The sequence below is a fragment of the Mesocricetus auratus genome, unplaced genomic scaffold (assembly GCF_017639785.1).
Source record: "Mesocricetus auratus isolate SY011 unplaced genomic scaffold, BCM_Maur_2.0 Super-Scaffold_100022, whole genome shotgun sequence".
Classification (NCBI taxonomy): domain Eukaryota; kingdom Metazoa; phylum Chordata; class Mammalia; order Rodentia; family Cricetidae; genus Mesocricetus; species Mesocricetus auratus.
In genome coordinates, this window is record NW_024429203.1 from 3,713,279 (window position 1) to 3,722,834 (window position 9,556).

Sequence of the window (9,556 nt, forward strand, 5' to 3'; positions counted from 1 at the left end):
CTCCCCCATGTATCTAGGCTGAGAAAGTATCCCTCCATGGGAAATGTGCTCTTAAGTCTGATCATGCACCAGGGATAAATACTGGTTCCACTGCTAGAGGCCCCATAGACTGTACTGGCCACCTAGCTGACACCATGTTCAGTGGATCTGGCTTGATTGTTCCCCAGCTGTCAGACTGGGGTCTATGAGCTCCCACTTTTTCAGGTCAGCTGTTGCTGTGGGTTTCCCTAGTATGGTCTTGACCTCTTTGTTCGTCACTCCCCCCTCTCTACAACTGGACTCCAGGAGTTCAGCTCAGTGTTTACCTGTGGGTGTCTATTTCTGCTTCCATCAACTACTGGATGAAGGCTCTAGAATGGCATTTAAGATAGTCATCATTCTCATTATAGGAAAAGGGCATTTAAGGTATTCTCTCCACCATTGCTTAGATTCTTAGTTGGGAGTCATCTTTGTGGATCTCTGGACATTTCCCTAGTGCTAGATTTCTCTTTAAAATTGTAATGGCTCCCTCTATTAAGGTATCTCTTTTCTTGCTCTCCTCTATTCATCCTTGATTCAATCTTCCTGATCCCTCATGTTCTCCTCCCTCTTCCTCTTCTCCCCTCTGCTTTCTCTTACCTCCCTCCCCCCTTCCCCCATGCTTCCAATTTGCTTGGGAGCTCTTGTCTGTTTCCTCTTCTACTGGGGACCATGTATGCCTCTCTTAGGATCTTCCTTGTTTCATAGTTTCTCAGGAGGTGTGGATTGTAGGCTGGTAGGCTGTTTACTCTATGTCTAATATCCAAATATGAGTGAGTACATACCATGTTTGCCTTTCTGTGACTGGGTTACCGCACTCAGGATGGTTTCTTCTAGTTCCATCCATTTGCCTGCAAATTTCAAGATTTCATTTTTTCCCCCGCTGAGTAATACTCCATTGTGTAATTGTACTACATTTTCTTTATCTTTTCTTTGGTTGAGGGGCATCTAGGTTGCTTCCAGGTTCTGGCTATTACAAATTATACTGCTATGAACACAGTTGAACAGATGTCCTTGTTGTATGAATGTGCATCCTTTGGGTATATGCCTAAGAGTGGAATTGCTGGATCTTAAGGTAGATTGATTCACATTTCAGGAGGAACCACCATACTGATTTCCATAGTGGCTGTATGAGTTCGCACTCCCACCAGCAGTGGAGGAGTGTTCCCCTTTCTCCACATTCTCTCCAGCAAAAACTGTCTTGGTGTTTTTGATTTTGGTCCTTCTGGCAGGAACAAGATGGTATCTGAGTTGTTTTGATTTGCATTCCCCTGATGGCTAAAAAAGTTGAGCACTTTCTTAAGTGTCTTTCAGCCATTTTAGTCTCCTCTATTGAGAATTCTCTGTTCAGTTCTGTACCCCATTTTTTAATTGGATTTTTTTGGTGTCTTGGTGACTACCATTCTATGAGCTGAGATTACTAAATGAATAAAGGAGAAAGCATGCAAACATTCACCTTTCTGCATCCAGTTCCCTTATGCTCCTGTCAACATACTTCCCAGCCATGATGGCCTATAGATGAATTTTTCTTTGGATTGTCAGCTCACAAAAATGATATGGAGACTTATTATTAATTATGAAAGCTTGGCCTGTAGCTTAGGCTTGTCCCACTATTTCTTATAACTTAAGTTAACCCATTTACATTAATCTACATTTTGCCTTTTGGCTTTTTACTTCTCTTCTACTGCCTGTTTCCTCTTCATGCCCTCCCACATCTCCGGTGCCTAGATTTGTCTCCTCTCCTCTCTCTGCCCAGAAGTCATGCCTAACCTGTTACTGCCTACCTATTGGCCATTTAGTTCTTTATTAAACCAATCAGAAGATACCTAGGCCAAGACACATCTTCACAGTGTACAAAAAGATTATTTCACATTTCTCCCTTTATGTCTAAATAAAAAGTAAATATTTTAACTCTATCATAGTAAAACTATAAAAATAAGAACAATTATCATGTATAAATTACATTTACAATGTCCAGTTCATTTGTATTTGACAAATTCAGAGAAAATATTCTATCATCTATCATATCTCGGTGAATCCCAAGTTTTGTACCTAATTTATTAGTTTGTATCAACATTGAAAAATTATTTTTCTAGGTCTCAAAACATTTTCATAGGTAAACAATTTAAGCTTTCATTTCTTTCAGTATTATACACTTTACACTTCTTTTGTGGGTTTCTTTTTTGAATTTGGTAACAAAGAAAACTGTAGCAATACCTACCTCATCTTCAACTCTCTCAGAGACTCAAGTAGGATATAATATTACTTGAGTAAATAGGAAGTACAGAGCAAGCAAGTTGCAAAACTATAGAAATCACAGAAACAGCTGGCTGCCTGGACAGTCACCCAAGGTTCCTCTGTATTGATACATCCATCTTCTGCCTACAGGCCTAGAATATCTGACACACTTTTCTGTGAAGCAAGAAATTTTGTAGAACTGCCTACCCTATTATGGCAGTTTGACTGTACCTTTCTTTTGTGTCTGCATGTCCAGTTTGGACAGCATACTGTCAGCAGTCGAGGCAAGGTCAGTTTCTTGCCCAAATAGCTAGCTTTGACACAAAGAAGTCAAACTCTATATGGAGGTACTCCGATGCCCACCATTCCTTTTTTGAAGTAAATTGGTGCCACAAGGAGCAGATGCATATCATTGTCATGAAAGGCCTTATTACTAAAACATATTAAAAGCCATATTCTGTAAGTCTTTAAAGTGTATAAGATCGCTATCTAAAGTATATCTCTGTATGGCCTTGAAAAACACACTTAACATGACTATAAGTCATATTATATATGACTATTAACTTGTATCTCTTTGTTATCCTAAATAACTTTCAAGGACTAAAACTTTACCTATTTAAAGATAAAATACCTTAGAAAAGAATAGAAAGACATATGTAGTATAATGAAAATAACTTTAAATTTGAATCAATATACAAAAATGCATACCAATATAAAATATTTGAGACTAGCGATTGTTCAAAAATAGACTCAATGATCTACTCTTTATCTCATCATTTCTATATTGTACCCCTCTTCTTTCCTCAAAAAGAGATCCCTGAATCTTATCTCCTTTGTTAAGCTTTTTTCCTGACCATGACCAATAACAACTTGTCACTAACATCCCTAAGCAATGACAAACGTCTATAACCTGTCAAGTGACCAAAAAGCACTCACCTCTTGGAAATGTGCATGCCATGTTCTCTAGACTGCTTCCTGCTATCTATGGGTGATGGAATCTTTAGGGAACATGAGAAAATTGAGATAATTGTCAAGCCCTGGGAAAACTAACCATAATTTTTGTTGTCCAGTCTCTGTGTACTAGGAAAGCATAAGGTTTATCTGTAGTGCTGGCTAGAATAGTCTGTGAGGCTGGACCATGTTAGCCAGCAGCCTTCAATCTGTTCTGGATGTAGAACTCTGAGGAAACTGAAACAGAGACACTCTGAGAGGCTGGATCACCTGGGACACCAATTTTCATTGGTCTCTGGTTCCTTTGTTCTAGAAACATTACAAACTTTCAAAGGTAACATACATATCTGCATTAACACAAGTATGAACTGTGAGTTGTACACAAGCCAGCCAAAGGTAATTATTTTTTGTTTGAGTTTTATTAGGTAACATGTTTGGTAGGGTTTTTTTTAGGTTTTATTTCTTTATGTCTGTAGCTAGGATTTTCAGGGGGGTCTTCACTGATTAAACCTGATCTCTATCAACCATGAAGGAATGCAGCAACTGGTAGGGGCACATCTGTATGCTGAGCATTAACCCACCTGAGAGACTGCAGGACTGGGAATCCATATCTGGATCCTTGTCCAAAACTTTCTTTAGCTTTCTCAGGCCCCGTGTTGGGATATTTGAGCCCCCACGTTGGATATCACACGTAGGTGGATTTTTCTTTGGGCCACTAGCACAGAAAAATGACGTGGAAACATAATTAATTATGAAAGCATGGACTACAGCTTTGGCTTGTCCTACTAGCTCTTATAACTTAATTAACCCATTTGTGTCAATTGACACTTTGCCTCATGGCTTTTTATGTCCTTTCCATCTTGCAATGGACTATATGCCCTGAAACTGTAAGCCACTATAAGCCCTCTCTCTTTAAACTGTTTTTGTTGGGTATTCTGCCACAGCAATAAAACAAACAACTAAGATAGTGTCTTTGAATCTGGTCACCTCTTGCCATCCCCATAGCCACCATCAAACCATCTGTATTACCTGTCTGGATTGTGGTAATGATGTCCTGATGAGGATCTCATTCTCTGTCATTGCTTCCTTCCCTCTTCGTCACTACAAAACTCAATCAGGCTAATCCTTTAAAACTCTTATCATGGTATGACCTTCCCATTGTCAAAACCCAAAGGCCAATCCCTTTCACTTGATATAAAATCCTAAATCTCTTCCAAGAACTAGAAAAACTTGATTACCTTAGCACCTTTCTTCCATTCTGCTATAAACATTTATATCTGCTCCCAAATTCATATTAAAACTTAACATGCCCTGAAAGCATACACAGCAAATATTATTATGTAGAATGAGTGGGCTATATTTACATATTAGGAATATATAGGGAGAGCACAAGGGGTTATTAGAGAGGAATCAGAGGGAGGGAAGGGAAGGAGGGAATGATGTAATTATAATGTTAATATCTGTATGTATGTATAACAGTAACAGCAAAACCCTTAATATTGTGGTGTTGAAAAGATGGTTCAGTGGCAAAGAGCACTGGCTGCTCCTCCAGAGGTACCTAAGTTTGATTCTGATTACCCACATGGCAACTCACAACTGTTTGTGACTCCAGTTCTAGGGGATCTGTGGTGGTTTAAAGGAAATAGCCCCAAGAGGGATTGGCACTATTAGAAGGTGTGTCTTTGTTGGAGTACGTATGGCCTTGTTGGAGGAAGTGTGTCATTGTGGGGGTTGGCTTTGAGGTTTCATGTGCTCAGGCCACTCCCAGTGTGACAGACCACTTCCAGCCGCCTGGAATCTCAGCTCCTTCTCCACACCATGTCTGCCTACACACCACCATGTTGCACCATGAAGATAATGGATTAAACCTCTGAAAATGTAAGCCACCCCAATTAAATGCTTTTCCTGTATAAGAGTTGCTGTGGCCATGGTGTCTCTTTAATAGAAACCTTAACTAAGACAGGATCCAACACCCTAGTCTGGCCTCTGAAGACATCAGGCACACATCTTATACACTAACATACATGCTATTAAAGCAATCACACACACACACACACACACACACACACACACACTAAAAGTAAATTAGGAGAAATGTAGTATTAAGATATCAAGCATTTACTCAATGAATAGGTCATGTAGATTGCCCTCATGAATTCTTAATGACTTCTGGAAAGACTGAAGGGGTAAGTTTGCCTTTTCTTTTTCTTCTACTAAGTGAACACACCTCATCTGTCCCTTCAAGAGGATATGGAACTGAAAAAAATCAAGTTGGAAACACAGACTATTTTCTTACAATAAAACAGCAGAATATAATACATATATTCATTTGCTTTTGTCTCTCCTTTTTTCCAACTAAATGTTATTTCATGGCAGCAGAGATTCTGTTTTATTACATGGAATTCCTCCAGTACTCAGAGTAGTATCTGACTCACAGGAGATAAAAATTTTGCTCAGGGAGGATCCTGCAGAAGGAAGGGAGGCAAACTAATCTAGTTGGATAGTCTTACATGTCTTCACAGAGAAGATACCAGTGGGAAAGTGGAAGGCTCCAGAACTTGGCATGTGTCCTAAAAAAGATGTCATGCTTTGGGTCTTGTTCTCTGTCCTTCAAATACTTTAAGTGCTTATGCCAGGTTGGCCAAGAAGATGCCAATCCCTGCTAGCTCAAGTCTGAGGTATTCTGGCATAAAGCCCCAAGTCCTCTTGTTCTCCAAGAATCTGACCCCGTTAGAGCCACAATGCAAATGAGAGTCTTATGGAACGACCCCTCATTCAGTTTCTCTTAGTACATATGTAATTCCTTTGGGAGGAATTTGCTTGCTTTTCTGAGTACAATAAATTATACTCTAATAAAAGACAGAGGTACAATTCAGTACTGATTTTAGAGTTTTGATTCTTGCACAGAGCAGCATTGTCAGGAAAGGGAAAGGCAAACAGGTGCTTTGGCACTGGCCTTCCAAAGGAGTGATAGAGCAGTAAGAAAGCTAACTAAGGACAATGACAAGTAGGAATCAATCATGCTCTACTAAGAGATGATACAACGCAGCAGACAATCAAATCTGGTCAACTACGTCTTTCACAAATAATGTTCTGAAATAATGTTCACAAATAATAAGGTACACAGCTTGCTTATTATTTACAAATTGACTGAGGTGACTTTTGTGGTATCAGGACAGAGCTGAGTAGGTGTGACTGAACAGATTGACCCATAAAGCCTAAAATATTTACTGTCTGGAAATCTACAGATAAAGTGCACTGACTACCAGACTAGTGGGAAAAGATGTATACCAGGAACACGACTGATCTAGACTCTGGTCTATGGTCTGTAACTTAAGACATACTTATATGAGCATCTGGTCTACCTTCAAAGAACCATGTCTTTTTAACTTTTCTTATGAGACATAATCTGGGCTAATTTATATAGATTGATGTTGTCCTAGAAGTTCCTAGCCTAAAAGAAGATTTACAATACAAATTGGTTGAACATCGATAACTGAAAATAAGACTTTGAATTGTGGTGGGTATACGCTCTGTGTTCTATGAATCATATAGGGATATGGAGGCAATTAAATGAAGTAAACTATGAGGAAATCCTAAAGATGTGCTGTTCCTTGCTGGTGTCGCGGTAGATAAAGTGTAAATTAAACTCTTCAATGTGGCTCCTGCTACACCTTCCATGCAAGAAGGGCAGTAGTTTCTCTGGCAGATTTCTCTCAATCCAGGAAGCCTATGTGGAGCCTAGCATGACCTTTAATGTATGTCTTAATTACTTTTCTCATTTCTGTTGCAAAATATCTGACCAAAGGAATTAAAAAAGAACCACTATTCTGGCTCACAGTTTGAGGATGAAAAAGTCATGGTTGCAAGAATGTGAGGCAGATAGTTATGTTAGAATTGCAGTCAAGAAGCAGGGAGAGAAGAATAGTGGTGCTCCACTGACTTTCTCCTTTATCTCCACCACAGAATAACACCATCCTTTTTATTAGATTCACAATTCCTCTCTGTCAAGAGTTTAGTTTACATGCTGGAAAAACAGACAAAGACACACTACCCCAGAGAGAAGCGTCTTCTACTCTTAGGCCTCTTGTGAGTGTGTGAATAGGAAGGAGGGAGGCTCAGGTACTGAGCCTCAGGCTCCATGGCACACTTCTCTGAGACACTGGGCTTGACTTTGGCAAACCCCACAGTTGCTTTCTGCTTTTTCATGAAGTCCTACATCCTAGCTCATGGAATGGGGCTGCCCACATTAGTCTGGGTCTTCTCACCTCAGTCTAGAGCCTCCTTCATATCCTTGTTCAGAGGTTTGTCTTCTAGGTGATTCTAGAGCCTGTCAAAGTGACAATTAATATTAACTCTCACAGTGTGTTCTCCATACTTCGGGGTGGAGGGTATATTTTATGGCACTCCAAGTCATACAGATGACATTGAGGACCAAAAAAAAGTCAGAGTGGTGCAGAAGATGATGGCCCGTCTGATGTCGCTTGTCCTTTGTTTCTGTTTTCAGTTCTGCTCTTCCTTTTTCTAGAAGTAACACTTAATTAATTCTTTCTTTTCATTTAGTTTTGATGTTTTCTACTCAAAGTGCTTCTGCCTGCTCTTGGCTAACTTCACTGGCCTCCTGCAGCTTGAGCTGAGAGCCTACGACAGGAAGTCAGGGAAAACCAGCTTTCTACTCCGGGTTCATTATTAACACCTAATATGACCTTGAAAAAGTTGCTTACTCTTTCCGAACCCCTGTTTCATGGGCTGTAAAATGAAGACAATCCATCCTCATTAAATCACTGTGAAAACGCTAATGAGATTGGATAACCCCTTCCAGCACCCCTCCCTGCTTGCCCTTTACAAAAGTGGTTGAACAACTTACAAATTAGATGCTTTGAAGTCAGAGGCAGCCTCTGTTGTCATTTCCAAGAGATGAATCCTGGCAGGCTGTGTGCCTGACTTTTTTTAAAGCTTTGCTGACATTTATATATAGAAAATATGGAGGCGTTTATCATCCACTTCTTTTAGAACAAGCTCCCACAGGTCTGAAACTCTTTAAAACAGAAACATATTTAAATGTATATAAAGAGCATGGAAGGATAAAATCCTCATGTGAAGCCAGGGGGAAGACTGTGTTTAGAGAGGGCATGGCTCAGAATCTGGCGTGTTCTAGCTCTCTTCTTGCATGCCCTTGGAATGGCCTGTGCTGGAAGGAGCACAGCGTGTCTTTATGGGATTACACTGAAAACGCCAGAGAAAGGAATATATCTTTTTTAAAAATTTTTCCAGAGAGCCCTTTTCTACTAAAAAAAATTGTGACCTAGAAACCTCCTATATGATATTAGCATTCTCTGGGGCGTGATCATTCTTACCAAAGTGTTATACCTTTCAGGTAAGCAAAATGTAGGCTAGAAAGGTGGGGTGAGCTGGAGGCACCTGTGGCAAAGCAGACAGCAAAGCAGAAACCAAGTGCACTTGACTCAGATGATCTCTTGAGTTCTCAGCAGTATGCCTCACAGGAAACAGTGTCTTGAGTTCAGGCCTCCTGGTTGGTTCCTGGGACAAGCAGATCAGGTACACAGAATTGCTTTGGTAATACTTTTAAAAGTTCACATAGATCTGCAATTGTTGCAAATAAAAGTATTTAAAAAAACTGGACAAAAAGAATACAGAATGTCACAAGAGATCCCTAGACAAGTAAACCTCACAACCACATGGAAATATTAGACCATAGAGCAGAGCATGGAAATGCTACTACTGCTGAAGGGGGGAACGAATGGGCTCCTCTCAAAGCATCAAGACCCACATTTCCTTCTTCACGGCCCCTTCCAGTCAGAGAGAAATAAAGGATACCATTCGAAGGCCTCCTGGGTCATTTTCCAGCTTAGGGACCCAGAGGTTGAGAATGGCAGCCATTCAGCGCTGCAGAGAGGGGGCTGCAAGGGTAAAAGAGGCCAGGGAGGGTTGTGCAGATGTCCTTATAGGATGGGGCTAGAGTCTGGTTTTCTGCAAAGTTAAAGTGCCTGCATTAGAAAGTCACTGAGCTTTGATGCATGCCATACTAGAGAGCCTTCTATAAATAAGTATCTACCGTCGCCAGCACTGGTTATGCCACAAAGGGTATTTGGTGCTTTATTTAGAACAATTCTGTGTCTCCTTACTTCCTCCCTCAGTGGACCCTGACGCAACAAAATTGGATTCTGGTCAGTCCCAACATGGCAGTCAGAGGTAGGGTTTAAGGATGGTTTCAAGGTCTTTTCGTTGTGCTTCAGCTATGTTGGAACATTCAGGGTCTGCTGTGGTCGCATAGTTGGGCTCTAGTGGAGACATACTGCCATGGTTATTATTGTGCTTTTATGCTGGC